This window comes from Sebastes umbrosus, chromosome 22, assembly GCF_015220745.1.
Source record: "Sebastes umbrosus isolate fSebUmb1 chromosome 22, fSebUmb1.pri, whole genome shotgun sequence".
Classification (NCBI taxonomy): Eukaryota; Metazoa; Chordata; class Actinopteri; order Perciformes; family Sebastidae; genus Sebastes; species Sebastes umbrosus.
In genome coordinates this window covers 15,914,166-15,930,545 of record NC_051290.1, presented here as the reverse complement: position 1 = coordinate 15,930,545, position 16,380 = coordinate 15,914,166, and the positions used below count along the sequence as shown (strand labels likewise).

Genomic DNA, 16,380 nt, shown 5'->3' with positions numbered 1-16,380 from the left:
TTTTTGTGTGAAGCCATGCCCGCTGCGACTCCCCCTTTAGTCCAACTGGAATGACTGTATCTTATTTTTTTTCCCCCTTGCTCATATAACCACTGTTTCCACAAAGTTTCAATCGAAATCCATTCATAACATTTTGAAACATCCTGTTTACAGGCAGCGTGGGCTGAAAACGGAGCCCCTGACTGACTCTCCAAATGAGAGTAATTTGGTGTAATTGCACCACGGGTGAAACCTTTGAAGACCCAGTTTGCTTTGTGACTGAAACAATGATGATTAGAGCTTGTTCACTTGTCAACGGCAAACAGGAGAGCGACCACATTCAAAAAAGCAGATCTTTCAATTGTGCAAAACTCAGTATCCCATATTAAATATTAGCTCATCATATCTAATCATATTTGGTTTATTTAGCACATTTCAAATAGCCATAATCATCTAACAGGCTGACCAAAAGGGTGATCAACTTGACCCAAGAATTTACATTTTAGCTGCAGGGTTTCAGTGACAAACAATATAGAGCGTGAGCGAACTTGAGGCTTGAAAGGCCACTGCTCACACCACATGATATAGATTACCTTTAGAGAAAAATCTGGGCACCTATTAACACCGCTGTTTGATCTCAGTGGCACAAATTGATCCAAGGTGAAGAAATTGTGGCGTAATTATGATTGATGATGACAAAAAGGGGAAATGATCTGTGCCTTTAAATTCTCAGAGAGGAAGTTGTTCCTTAGTTAGAAGTCCACAGTAGGAACTTTAGGAAGCTGTAATGAAATGTGAAGATTCAGCTGATGAATAGTTAAACATTTCTTTTATCATCATTATTATTTAGGTCACAATTACTGTAGTGTTTTTAAAGTGAGAGGGTGGTGAACTTCCTGGCTGGCAATAAGCATTTTACAAAGCATTTCTGTTGCTTAGATCTATAGCTTCGTAGAACATTTTGTGCACACTACAGTCCAACCGATAGCGGACTTTTGACGCTGATGCTTCGATATGTTAATTGATATGAGTTTAAAAGACACGGTCATAAAACACTGGAGGATTTTTTTTTAATCATTAATAATAAACACTGTTGATAAAGATCATTAAAAATTGTTTTTTGAAGTTGAGCTTGAAAATAGCCGTTCTCATCCCAACTCGTCGCATACTCATGCTTTGTCAGACCCCTCGGCGTCGCAGTAAACCCCGTGGTTAATGTTGTTAATTAAACAAAAACACTTGCTTAGGTTTAGGCAACAAAACCCACTAAACCAGTTAGGTTTAGGAAAAAAACAACATGGTTAGACTTAAAATGATTGTGAAAATGACACGAACGAACAGCTGATTGTAAAGTGAAAGTGAAACTTTACGCACGGGACACGAACAGCGGTCTCCTGGATGAAAGACCTGTGTCTGTTGGACCCATCCACCACCCCTTCCTCCCACCCGCCCAGTGTGGGTTTTTCTTTTTTGATCTTTAAACTACTTCGTCACACTCTCTGAGTACTTCCTCTAAGTGTTTATGATTGCTGCGGATGGGTTTACATTTGTTAATTGAAAGACTAGTGCGTTTCCTACAAGCACTAAAGGGAATTTTTTGTCAAATGTTCTAATCTAAAGAACTGTGACCAAGATATATATTGAGCAAGACTGAAGCCTTGATTATACTCCAGAACAGACGCGTTCACGGACAGCTGCGGACATCACGGATACATGGTAGTTCTGTTTATACTGTCCGCTTGGAGGACCCGCTCCACATGTGCAGTAGATCGTTACGCTACCACTTGTAGCTTAGTGGCACAACAAATTGCCATCCGCACAGAGCCTAGGCTTACACCCTCTGATGAAGAAATTTACATCACACGGACCCTATAGCGGACCCTTGCAGATGCGCAAAGTATAACTTTGGCTAAAGATAAACCCTCTCTGGTGGACAAACATATCTTAAGATATTGCAGTATACAGAAATGCCAGTTACTTATGAGCAGATACCGATATAGCTCATATTGGCCATTAATATCAGCTAATGGTGGGTCAAGCTCCAGTACACAGAGGGGCAATTTAAACTACATGAAGGAAACTGGATACACTGTTTGTGCAGGAAATTGACAATATGGAGCACATTACACCCCGACGCACATCTGAAACACATTAATACAAGTACATTTAGGGTTATGGCCAAGCCCCATGGCCAAACATTAGTGTGAACGAGAGCACATTTCATAAAGGATCCTGCCTGTTAGCAGATGCATTAAAGTTCACACACACTTTCATTGCTTACATCGAAAGAAAAGGAAGAAATTCACACTCAAAGTGGCCTGTTTATGTTATAGTTTGTCTGTTTCCTGCTCGCCGACTGTCTCAGGAGGAATATAATGTCAGTAGCCCAAATCTGTGACATATTTACGAATAAAAAAACATGTTTGAGACAAATAAAAAACCATGATTGCTTTTCATACTTTCCCCACAGAGACCTGAGCCTTCAACATTTTTGCCTCAGCCTCAATTGAGCAAGAAGGATTTTTATGATGGCAGGGGCATCTGTGACTCGGCGTCTAGAATAACTCTCTAAATAAAGAATAAAAGCAATCTGCTCTCCTTTCACTCAATGCACCTTTTTCCTTCCCTGTTGCCAGGGGGATGACCGAATGCATTTCATATGCAAGCGTCGCGCTCCACTGCCTCCTGAGCACAGAGCCGAATCATGTTCCACTTTAAAAGATGATAATTTTGCATTTTTAATGACCGGGCTGATGGCTTAAGTAAGTGAGTGCCGCTTACAAGGGAAGATGTGATGTTCTGGAAATCCTCCTCCACACACCTCCAACTCCTCGTCCTGGATAAGACGATCTCTCCTGCTGAGTGAAGGACGGAGATGTGACTCAAAAATTGTACATTTTATATAATTATGTCATTGTTGCACACACTAACTTGCTGCAGTGGAATCAATACAAGGAGATTCCTCAATTTCATGGCTGATTAGCCTGATGCCAGGATTATCTCTTGTTATTTTAATGCAGATAATACAAGATTATGACTTAATGGGATCTGTGAAATCAGCTGGAAGACACCGGGGGGGCCTCTCTCAAAGACAGATCTGCAAAATGCAGTTCATGCTAGTCAAACAGAAAGAATTGGTGAGGTGAAATAGTTGACCACAATCTCTATATCCAAAGGGAATATTTGACACATAAATCATCCGTGCAACCGCACATTAGGAGTTCACAGCTAGTGGAAATTACACAGCTTTTGAGCAATTTTTGGAAACACCTCCATGTAAATTCTGCACTTCCTAAGGGCTAGCCAGCTTCCCACTGTCGGGAAGCGAGGTCTCGACGTGTCTCAGATACGAGCTAAGCGGTTTATAGTACAAATTCTGCTCTTTTTTTTTTGAGGTAATTAGCTTCTGCTCAACGCTGTCATGTCCATAAGTGCAGCTGCTTTTGAAAAAACAGGGCAAGAAAACAAGAGGCCAAGCCTCCCCGGGGTCAGTGCCCACCGCAGCCGGGATTATGGCACCAAAGGAATCCTGGGAAGCGTGTATTGATTTGGCCTGACACTTGCTGCCACATTTAGCTTCGCCGCTGCTGACTCGCAAAGGCTTCAAGCAGTTATCTGCCATATTCTCTACTATCTTTAAAGAGCACTGAGAAATTACCTCATGCCACGGAAGATTTATCATCACGTAATTAGCTCGGTGCACCTAACGGCAGATCTCTTTTGACTGTTAATACGAGCTTAAAGTTCATGTGCAGAGGACTATGCTTAATTAACTTGTTAGCATGAGCATGCTGTGACGAAACGCTGGCCTTTAGAAACTGCATTTGTTTTACAAATTGTCTGGGTGCTGTATAGTGGGTCGGATATCTGCTGGATGCTGCAGACAACACTGATACATCAGTACAGAAATATACATTACCTCAACCAAGTGCTGCCAGTGCCTACTGTATATAACCATAAAGAGTTTAATAATGCTGTAGTTGCTTATGAGCGTTTATTGTATTGCAAGATTGGATATTTTGGTGGAAAACAAATGAAATACATCGTCAGTGAACATTTTACTGATGCATTCAATATGACCATTTTTTTTTTCTCATTATGTTAATAGGAAACATAATGCAGACCGGATTAGTTAAAAACATTTTTTGATTTGTTGTATATAAATGTAGGAGACAGGGTTGTTGAGGGACACTGCTGTTGCACAACGCAACGCACAAATTAGTTTGGGTGTTTTGAAGTGCGGTTGTATGAGGTTCTTATCCATAGTCAGCGTGGTGAATCCGAACTAACCAAAGTCACAAAATAACACTAACCGATCGAGGCAGCGGTAGAACAGCAAGCCCCCGTGTTCTGAGTCTGGTTGCTTTGGCGAGAGCATATATTACGTCTTCAGTTCCCTGTCTGAAACATAGACTGTATAGCTCTCTCACGGCAAGGTAAAGCTGTGAAAATATTCTAAATATAGCGTACACTTGAGCTAATATTGATTTTTTTTTTTTTTAGATGGACCTTTCTTTTAAGTGGCTAAAATACATTTCGCCGCCGGCCCCATCCACAGCAGAACATTGCTTTGGTTTTCCCAAACTGGGGGCATCATCTACTGTAGGTAATACACTGACTATAGACAAGTACCTCATACAACCCCACTTCAAAACACCCAGACTATCCCTTTAAAATTTGCAAGCCAATTCATTATATTTAAAGTCATTGCAAATGTAACGGCAATAATAAAAAAAAAAAAGTATTTTCTCTTTGAGATGTTTTATTGACGGTTGCCTTCTAAAGATTGATCACATTTGTCGGTGCACATTATAGTACTTAATTGTACTAATAGAACAAAGTAATGTACAGTAGTTTGACAATAAAAACAAATCTCAATTCAATGGTTTACTTACAAGTTTATTCTTCAATTTCAACGGCATCTCATGGTCTTCCTCAGAGTTCCGGGTGTGGATGGCACCCTTTGTCTTCGGCCGGCCCAACATTGGCTCCTGGTCCATAACTCTGTCACTGTGCTGTGATGAACATTTAGGTCTTTGGTCACGTGATGACAACTGGGCAAACTCCACCTGTTGAAAAAGACCATGAGATGAGGTTAAAAGCTCTGAAACATCAAGTAAGTGGACCTTAAAGGGGACCTATCATGCTCATTTCCAGGTTCCTACTTGTATTTTGGGTTTCTACTAGAACATATTTACATGCTTTAATGTTTAAAAAACACATTATTTTTCTCACAGTGTCTGTCTGAATATACCTGTATTCACCCTCTGTCTGAAACGCTCCGTCTCTTTAAGCCCCACTCCCGAAAAAGCCATAAACTACTACGGAAAAGTGAAACTGTCAGCTCAAAATTTTGTGTTGCACAAGCAGCCATCTTTAAGCCCTATATACGCTCTTGTTGTTGTGATTGTGATGTTCAGTGAAATTTTGTCCAGTGTCATGAGCAAATTTGACTCCTCACATGCCCGGCGTTCACATTTCTACTCAGCTGTAAACATCTCATCACCCGGTGTTTTCGCTCTGCATGATTTTGGGCAACCACTATGTGCAAAGAGCAACCCTTGGCAAATATTCGACTTGAATCATCCAACACTTTACCCTTTGGAGCACCCATTGGCTTTAAGTGGCCATCTTATTTTATTCATGTTACGGCACTTCTGCGCCCTTTAGCCTGGCACTCTCTCGGAGCAATAGTCTCAGCCCTTTTCCTCTCTGCAACTGTCAGCCAGATCTGTTTTTTTTTTTTTATTGCAATGTTTTCCATTTAATTTAATTCTCTGAGTAACAGTTGTACCATCACGAGGCATCTTCTTCTGCATCTCTGTCAGCTACAAACACAGTTGTGGGAGAGCGCTGGATGAAATGGGCAAAGACAGCTTCACAGTCGCCAGGGGTGTTATTCTAAGATCAGGCTGGAATCAGAAGTTTTGTCGGTTTCAGTTAACCAGGGCGCTGCTAAATGGCTTAAGCCAAGCATCAGTGCACCCGGCGAAGGCTCCGAGATATTGCCGCATGACAGCTAAAGTAGCTGGGTGCATCACGGACATGTACCCAGCCTAAAGAGCCCTCGGGCTTTCTCTTCTTCATGACTGACTTTTAAGTGTTTTATCCCTGGGACACAGCGATAATGTGCATTAAGATCAAGAACACTTATTTCAATTGTGCTTTATGTTTTATTCCGGCCTTAAATTCGGCAGTGTCTAGACTGTGCTTTGCTGAGAATAGCTCACATGGGGAGGATCGCATGACTGGAAGTATGCTAAAATTTGTCTTCGCTATCATTTTGTTGCCAAGAAGGAATTTGTTTTTGAAACTGTTAAAAAGGCACAAGCAGAGCCAAATGATTTCCTTCCATAAACATATGTTAATAGTATGAATATACACTATAGAGAGGAATTATCCTTCACTCAGTCTCTTGACACAGATATGTATACTGATCAATGATATATTGTGTGTCTGTGGTTTAAAGGATAAGGCTGGTGTTATTCTATATTCTTCTTATTTTCAACAAATACCTTGAAAAGACCATCTGTTGACACTTTTCAACATCCCCAACCTGTCTGTGTGTCTCATCCCCAAGCCCGTTGGTTCTACTTAACACGTAAATATTTAAAAACAGGTCACAAATATATATAAAAAAAGCTAAATCCTTTCCTAAAATAACTGGGCACTCTAGGTTACTCATACAGGATTAAATAGTGCATGTGTCAGGAACTGTTTTCAGTGGTAGATTTGATGCTCTAATGAGTATTTACAGCAGCAGGGCAGTGTATGTGGAATCAACTCAAGATAAACTATGGTATTGTAATGAAGGTAACATGTCACCCAGTGTAACAATGTGGCCCACTGATGTGTTTTGGAGAATAAGGGAGCTCAGAGGAATAAGCTGTATCAGGGTTTGGCCACACAGACAACAGGTAATGCTGTTGATTCTTAACGACCACTAGGAGAAGAAAAAAGACTATTACTACTACTACTATTACAGCCACAAAGGAAACTATACTACTACAGCATTGCTTAAACTATGCAATACAACTTAAATCATGATCCTGTGGAAACCACTAAAAGGCTGTCTGGGTTTCCTGGAACACCTGGTTCTGATATTAAAACACCAACAACTAAAATGTAGAGTACGTACTGTATAAACCTGAAAACCAATCATGAGTGAAATCTATTCAGGCTATAAAATGTACATGTACTGTATTCTTAAAGGCTGTGGTAGACTCTCGAAGGTTCGAATTCCGGACAAAATGGTAAAATGGTGGCTTGAATAGTCTCCTAGACGGGGGCTGCGGTCGAATAGTCAAAAAAAAAAAAAAAAAGTGACATCCTATGTCTTTTCCAAACCACTTTTCCTTGACCGAGATGGAAAACTTCATGAGGTCAAGGGAAGATGTGAAGGAGAAGTCTGACTGCATTTACACTAGGCCACACTAGATGATTTTTTTTTTTAAAGGCAACTTCCATTTATCCATAGTGTACAATCAAACAGCGATGGCTGATGTTATTGAAAGCCAAATGGTGCGTCGCTATAGGAACTGTAGGACGGCATTATCTCCTTTCCTTTGGTAAAGGATGGTCCAGACACGCATTGAAACACCTTTCCTTAGCTTTTGTCGAAATTCCTGTTTCAAGTTTTTTACAGTTGTGAGTAGCTCCTACATTTACCATATGCATTGCATTGTGGGAACATTGTGTACATCAACAGCACACTCAAAGATCAATAGGTTTTGTTTTCTTACTATGCATACTGAGTGTTGAGTACATTTCATTTTGTCACTTGTCCAGTGTGAACACACTACAAACTCAAAACCTACATACATTTAGTATGTGGTGAGGAGGCTTAGTGTGCTCTAGTATGCACTCCTCTACAGCATTTGGAGCCCTCACACACTCCTGTACTCAGACACTAACGACGATGACATCAATTCAAGTCCATGAGAGTTATAGAAGAGGGCGGAAAAGTGCAAAAGTGTTCAGGTGTTCAGTAAATATTCTCAAAATTACAGTAATGCAACAATAAGAAACACACAAGAACATCATTTCAAAGTCTTTCCAACAACAAGAAACACAGAATATAAAAAGCAGTGTAATACAACACCTAATAATGTGCCAAAAATATTCCTACTCTCTGACACAATGAATTTAACTCCATGTAGGAAAGTCTATCTATTAATATTCATACATTCATGGAAAGGCTCCAGTAGGCTATACGGTCATTACCTAACACACCTTCAAACTTGATCAATCCCACATAATGGGAATCTTCTCGTTTCAAATCTCATCAGAGCAACACATTGTTTGATGATTAGACTGTCGGGAAATACTGATAAAAAATCATCTAGATTTGTTTTGTGTCTACTGTCAGCTTTACACCAAACCATACTTGAGTTATCTGTACAAACAATTGAGCCATGCTGCCATCCATACAGGCCCATGTGCTTCCAAACAGAGCACTGGAATATCACCAAGCTGTTCAAGACAACACTATCTTACCTGTAATGTAAGGAGACATGTGCATGCACTCCCAAAGTAAGACCTTTTTTTTTTCTTTGAAAGAAGTTTGAAGACCTCAAGAGATCAACCCTCAACACATGGAAAGCTACTACTTCCTGGATAGTCATGCCCAGGTGGGCGTGAACAGGACTCCAACCAATGAAGCCATTACACCCATCTAACCTTACAGTTCAGTGCCATGTCCTGCCTTAAAATCCTGTTTTAACAGAAAATACGTGATGTAAAAATGGCTTCTCAAACAATCTTTGCTCTTTTAAAAAAAAAAAAAAAAACTTATAACAGGAATATGGTTAAATTTAAAATATAATATGGTGAACCAGGTATTATAAAGCTAAAATGGCAATATCACATCTTGTTTTTCTTCTTTTTTTTTTTAAACACAAAAAATAATAATAAAAAAATACAATTTGTTTGGTATTATCCAAAGTGATGGTGTTTCATTTGTTTTCATATTTGGATTTTTTTTAAAGCAGTCTAATGTTTCAGTGCATCTCTATTGTGTGAACCTGGCCTGTTTCTGTTCACTCTAGAAGTACGAGATGAGACAAGATGGTGAATTAAGATCTTGCAATAAATCATTGTATTGTATGGGCTCAGATTAACCACTATAACTAACTAATTAAAACTAATACATCATCATCACTAAACTAATAAATCATATGAGTACAAATCATTTTTACTCAGTTATGCTAGAGACGGGGAAGATATGTTTGGTAGATACACTGAAATACAAAGCGTCTGATGCAACTGATCCATATACTCATATGTTGTATTTGTAAAATTATTAATTTGGTGCACACATTCATGTCCATCTCGGGATTATTTGTAATAACTCTGGTGATCCCCTGACTTTTCATTTCACTCCACCACCCAGTCAAATTTTCTTTGGTTTATGGCCATAATACCTGCAAAACTAATACGTCTATGAGAAAATGATCCTACTTCTCACTTGATTTATTACCTCAGGAAACATTGTAAACATGACTTTAGGGTCTCAATCGCTAGTTTCAAGTCTTCTTCAAAACAGCAAGATGTTCATTTTAGTAAATTATGGTTCCATTTAGAGTCAAATAGACCATAAAGCAGGGTATGCTTTAGGGCGTGGCTACGTTGTGATTGACAGGTCGCTACCTCGCCGTTGTCTGGTCCGTGTTTTCGTCTTAGAACTTTAACTCTTTCACAATGTGTTTTCAGTACATGAAAGTTAATTTTAACATTTTGGTCACCTAAAAATGTCTTATTCAGCTTTCGGTTTTATTTAGCTCCACCTTCTCGTGTCACTTGAGGCTTCAAAACGGTAGTCCACAAACCAATGGGCGACGTCACGGTGACTACGTCCACGTCTTATATACAATGTCTATGGGTCATACCCAGAAAGACATTTCACGCACAAATAAATGAGAGGAGTCTTCGACTTTATTAACCATTTCTTCTCTAACATTCCAGGCTACAACTAACCAAATGGTATGGAAAAGTTCACTGTTAAGAAACATGCTAACTCTTTGAAAATCAGAGGGCCTGTGCCGCCCCTATTGCACCAAGCAAAGGCCTATGACTTGACAAGGACTGAACCAGCAGATTCCATCTCCGTACCGATCTCCCCTTTGATCCCTCAGTATAAGAGAGTATCCGAGCGTTGTGGAAAATAAATCAAAACAAATGAACACAATCAAACTCAGGAGGAACATGTCAACAAACACGATTCTTCATCTGAGTCTGCAGGTCAAATTAAAGCCCGTGTGGCCTTGTTGTACGGTGACCTCTGACCGTCACGCTGAAGGAGAAACCCCAAATATACCAACAGTGCAACGCAACAAAGAAACTCTCCAATCCTCGACGTGCCTCCCAAGTTCATAAACACCAGTAGTCAATCAACCCGGACGCAGTCTTTTACTTTCAAAAGGAAGTGACTTTCACCAACCAGCAGCTGTATTTTCTATTGTTATATTCTGTTGTGGTTAGGGATCCCAGCACTATTAAAGTGGAATCACCTTAACCCAGTTGGACCAGCTTTTGTCATAGCTGAGGGGTTTTCTACAAGAACGATTGGTGGGGTTTTGTATACACTCACGCTCGACTGGTCGCATTATCTTTGCTTCACGTGTTCCCCCTCCAAGTTTGTTCAGGGTCTGTAACAAAGAAAGTGGCTTATTATCACCCACCGGAGGAGTTGTCTGCACATGTACGATTCGGTAATTGCTGCCGCTTAACAAGCAGACTGAATTGGACTTGACATTGAGCCATTATTAGGAAATGAAATGCTGTTTTTGCAATTATGGGAGTTTGGCAGGGCCCAGGGAATCTCCCCTTTAAGGATCGTAAAAAGAGAATTCAATTACAATCCACAAAGATGCAGAAGTGCTGTGTGATGTTTGAGAGTAAATTACAAGACGATGTTCAATAAACCTGGGTGTTATTTATGAATTAAAGGAGATTATGAGATGTTTTTTTCCACTGACGTGGTCTTTTTTTCTGGAAGAGTTACTCAAACCAGACTGACTCTTGCTACTTTGTCTGCTAGAGGATCAAGAAGACTTGCTGATGTTCAAACATCGCTGTTAGCTACACAGAATCAGTGACAGCATTAGTACAATCCTGTCTTCATGGCAAGATATTATAGCCTTTTCTAAAGTGTACACCTGTTGCAGGGAATTGGTTCTTGTGGCTGCTGTAAAGAAACAAAGAAGAAGGTGCAACCTTACAAATCAGTTCTACATGGAGATATCAACTGAGCTAATTAGTGTCCTCATACAGCAAAATAATAAGCATGTATCAAAACTTTTGCATTCTCGCTTTGCTGGCAGGTAAAATACTTATTAAATATTACATTTACTACAGTGATCCAGTTTGCACTTGCTAACATGGAAAGCTCCTTTGCGGAACTCAAAAGTAGAAAGAACTGAAGGAAGACTGCAATCTATATTTTATACTGTTAGAAAGCCTGTAGCTGTTAACAAGGAATACAATTTGTCTTTGAAATCGTGCGCTGCATCTTAAATACTGCTCTCCGCAGAGTCAGCTTCTACTGCTAATTCATTTCTACCGCTTGCATTTGTAAGAACAAACTCCGTATCTGTGCACAACTTTATTTGAAGTGCTGTTGTTGGGTGGAGGGAAAATACATTTGTTGTTTTATGTTTGAATGGAGTGACTGAATCTGCACTATATACTTTATCTCCCTCAAGTTGGTCTATCTTGCGACTTGGAGGGGTCCTGACCCCACTGAAAACACTGTTCTGTGTTCACTGTTCTGTGGCATATTTATGCATAATGATAAAATTCTTCAAATATCAGTTTTATAATTGTCTTACAGTGCTGACAGGAAAGACGTAAACTTAACAACAAAAACTGAAAGACATTGCTGGTTGATGGCATGTGCCACCAGGTTTGGTGGCACCCATTTTTTTTTATTTCTAAGCCTCTTAAAGGTGCAGTGTGTAGGATCTGGCGGTATCTAGCAGTGTGGTTGCAGATTGCAACCAACTGAAACTTCTCCCGTGTGCCAAGCGTGTAGGAGAACTACGGTGGCCAACGCAAAAACGTGAATGTCTCTATCTAGAGCCAGTGTTTGGTTTGTCCGTTCTGGGATACTGTAGAAACATGGCCACCGGCTCAGTGAAGAGGACCCTCTCCGTATGTAGATATAAACGAAACCACATAGATTCTTATTTTCAGGTGATAATACACAAAGAAAACATACTTATTACCTCCGCCAAGGCCAAGGGAATTGAAGGTTATGTTTTCACCGGCGTTGGTTTGTTTGTTTGTCTGTTAGCAGGATTAGTCCAAAAGTTAGCGAGGGATTTGAATGAAATGTTTCGGAGGGGTGGGGTGTGGCAAAATGAACAATCCATTAGATTTTGGTGGCGATCCGGCTCATGATCCGGATTCATGAATTTTTTTAAGGATTCCGATCAGCCAGAACATTAAGACCTCTGGGTATAACACATACGCAGTGTAACTGATGGCGCGTTGATGACACATGACCCCGCCTTTTTCCTTCAGAGAGAGAGAGACAGAGAGAGAGAGCGGGTGAGGGGGGGGACAACTGTAGATTTGGCATTTTTTCAAATATATCTCTGTGAAGTTATAGTTGAGTTTGACCAAAGCACACTTGGTGATTGCTGGAAAGAGTAACAACGACAGTTTAGGTGAGTTTTATTTTGTGTCTGTCCAGTTTGAATGAAGTGTTCTACAATGCTCCGCTTCGTACAGCTGATATCAACGTAACAAAAACACACGTGGATGATGGCGCAAGCTGAACGGAGCGGGGGGGGCAATCGTATTCGGGCACCTTGGCACTTTGAGTGCCATTCTCGTTAATATTATATTCAATTTCTGTCAATAGATTCCCTTAAATGTTCCACACTGTTCCTTTAATTACTATTTTAGATTATATTGAATTCATGAGGGAAGTGTTTTAACGCCTAAACCACAACACAAACCAATCAGCATAATGTCCATTTACAGTAAAGCTAGTTGTTAATTTGTGATGCGAAAGATTTGCGGATTGAAAGTAATGCTTTAATATTTGTCTCTATCTTAAATCTATAACTTTTTCTCATCTTTAATACAGTATATTGTCCACTCTGTCTCTTCTATCGCCCTCTCTCCACTTTTCTTCCTCATTTAAAGCACTTTGTAACTTCTGTTCACAAGTGCTGAGTGCTATATAAATAAAGTTTGCTTGGTTCAAATTATGGTAAACCATCCAATTTTGTTTACAAATATTAAAAATAATGAAAAATAGTTTCATACATTTAACACTTGCACGGTGTCAGTCATACATTAAAATCAGCTAATGAGAGAATAAAAAATGAATGAAATAAAAGTAGCCACTGCTGTGATATGGTGGCACTATATTCACATGGTGGACTGAGCGTTCATAAATAGTCATAGTTACAAACTGATCTTGAGTAGGACATAAGCGTATTAAAGCTCCTTTGAGAACAGCTTCACTGAACTGAAACGAGGCGTTTCTTACCTACTTGCCAGCAGCATGAAGCTAATACAACATGGCAGCTCAGGGCGGCTCTATGCTACTTTCTCAGCCTCAACAAGTAATTGGTGACCCAGCCGGCACCCCACCTGACATGGGCGGCTCGAGGAACCGGTCCCAGAAAAGCAAACAGGGTCAATCCTACGCAGGGATTGTCGTATGTTCACTAAAAAAGCATGTGACAAGTAAAACCAGTCATTCATACAGAGAGAGGCACCGGCCTGTTTGACACCGTGTTTGATTTGGGTTCGACTTCAGACCCATCACTCTCCACCGTCTGTGGGAGGGATTGTGTGCGGCACTAACGTCAAGTTTCAACATTCCTTAAAGAGGCTAATTTGTGGAGCAATGGAGCAACCTTTTCTTAGCTAACTGACAGATACACTTACTGCACCTGCACCTAAATGTGCAAGTTTTCTCATAAAATCTCAGAATGTCACAAAAAGATCCACCTGTGAGATTCAAACAGAGCATATCAGATATCTTTAGACAGGCACTTGATGTACAACTTTAAAGTCTTATGGCTCTCTTCATGCCAGATGTATGCTCGCAGCATTACACAGCTCATCATATATTCATTTGATTCTTAAGTGCATTCTCTACATCGAAGCAAATGGCTTTTGAATCAGGAGTAAACCCATTTTGTTCCTCTCATATAATGTGATTAAATGTAATGTGTAAGCATTGAATCAATGTGCACATACACACTTACTATACGATACGTATCATGATACAATGGTTACGATTCAATATGTTGCGAGGAAAACTGTCATAGTATACAGAACACACCTGATCCTGATCTACATTTGCATTCGTCACAATCCCTGTAACATCCAACATCATACTGTAGCAGCACTTTTTGTGCAATCTGAGCCATTGTCTGCCACAAATCTTTGCATGTAAACTAATAATTAAAAGCTGGATACAGTGTTTTTGAGATCTATACAGTATCACAAAACATAATATCGCCATACTCGAGAGTATTGATATTTTTTTACACCCCTAACGTACTATAGCAACAAAAGACATAAAGAAACATTGTAAAGTAACCTCTAAAGTGAGTGAATGTTCGGCTGATTCATGAAATTACTATGTGCAAAGAAAACAGGAGAAAGTAAATTTCTACTTAAGTTTTCAACCAGCTAACCAGTGCAGACTCTGTATCATGTCCTGTTGTTCTCAAGATCTGTATACAGACACTACAGGGAAAGAAAATGCAAAACAATGGGCCTAGAAACAGAAAGAACTAGAGACCATCTTGCGTCTTACCAGCCGCTAAATCGGGCCAGGGGTGTAAAGTGGGGGGGCCAATTAGGGATGCAGTTGTTTAATGTTAAAAAACGCTTAATCTACAGATGTAGAACAACAGCGCGACCAATTTCTCAATAGCCGAGACCAAGACTATTCCGACTTCAACAGGACACGGGTCCAAGACGAGTGCAAGACTTCAAAAAAGTGGACTCGAGACCAAGACCGGACTCAAGTGCTCCAGCCCTGTGCCATGATGACACACACAGACTCACAAGGTGAAAACAATACCAGCCACACGCTCTCTCGGCTGGTAAAAACATCAATCTCTGGTATTACGAAAAGACGTTGTATGTAAAGTTGTATGTACAACCGCTTGTTATCACATGAGCGAAATGCCTAAACAATCTCTATGGCAACTGAGCAACACTGTCAGCTGAGGAAGGCCACAAGATGAGGCTGAAAGGACTCTGTTGTACCTTTAATATTACATCCACTACTATACCATGAGGGAGATCATCCTCCCAGCCATGACAATACCAATTTCCAGGCACCGTAATGCCTTTACAGTATATAATGAATGCTTGTATGTCATGGAAAAAGTCATTGTTGATGCCATCTGACAGTCTCTTATGTGTTAGTGGGGCAATGTACAGTATTATCCAGCTCTAGTGTAGATGGAGGTCTCTCCTCTGCTGTTTGGCTGAGCGGGTTTGATGCCAAATCATGTGTTTGTGTTTTGTAAATCCCCTGAGAAGCCTGGTATTTTTTTCACTGACTCGTCATGGGTCAACTAGTTCACCGAGCAGACTTTTCTCTCTACGATTGTGCAATAGTATTCCTCGACCTTTGTGCGGGGGTAATTTCCTTTTCCCATGCTTCTTTCATGACCTTACAGAAAAAGCTGGTTTGTTTATAAGATTTGGGACTTCACTGGACCCCGAGGCTGGCAACGCTCTTGCACACTTACACTCCATTTTGTACTACTTTTCATTGTGGCGATCTTGTGTCCGCTTGGCTTTACTAAGGTGAACTTGCGTTGTTGTTGTTGTGGTGGTTGATTTTTAGCTGCATGTGACAAATGTGGCTTCGCTCTTTATCTTTTTCTTATATTCTCGATTCTATCAAGCAGATCCTCCAGTGTGGTTGCAGTACAACACACTCACACCCTCTTTTTCTGCCTCTTGAGCCCCGTTTACACCAAGAAGTTTCCTGGTAATTTTATTCCCAGGACTACTTTTCAAGGAATTAAAAGGTTCCTTCAGCCCATTGTTGTCTGCGTTTCCATAGCGGTTGAAAAAAATAAACCTTAGGTCTTATCGTTCTGCGACGACATTTACTGCTGCATAGTATTTACTGATGCACGTTGGATGCAAACTCCACCCTGAAAGTTCCTGTACTTTCAGAAAATACTACCCCCCCGACGAGGTCCTTTTTGGGGGGGTAAAAAGTCCCCAGAAAATGTCCCTGGAGCTTAATTTAGACCCTGGTCCCTGTGGTCGAAACACAATGAGTTCCTCAAAAGGTTCCTGGTTCTGGGGGGAAGTTCCTGCGGTGGAAAAGGGGCTTTTTGTCAGTTCTCGACTTGGTTCTTAGCGCGCTACCTTCCTTTTTTAATAGACTCCGCAAATAGACCT

The 16,380-nt window shown here is 40.4% G+C and overlaps 1 long non-coding RNA gene across 2 annotated transcripts in view; it reads right to left on the bottom strand.

Moving 5' to 3' along the window:
* The window catches only part of LOC119481715, a 124,318-nt gene extending 115,692 nt beyond the window's left edge, over positions 1–8,626 (bottom strand). For both annotated transcript variants that reach the window (XR_005205250.1, XR_005205251.1), the window contains exons 1-3: positions 8,476–8,626; positions 4,875–5,048; positions 2,761–2,837 (exon numbers count right to left, since the gene is read on the bottom strand). This is a non-coding gene — a long non-coding RNA (uncharacterized LOC119481715). The remainder of the gene's footprint in view (positions 1–2,760; positions 2,838–4,874; positions 5,049–8,475) is intronic.
* Positions 8,627–16,380: the final 7,754 nt, after the last annotated feature.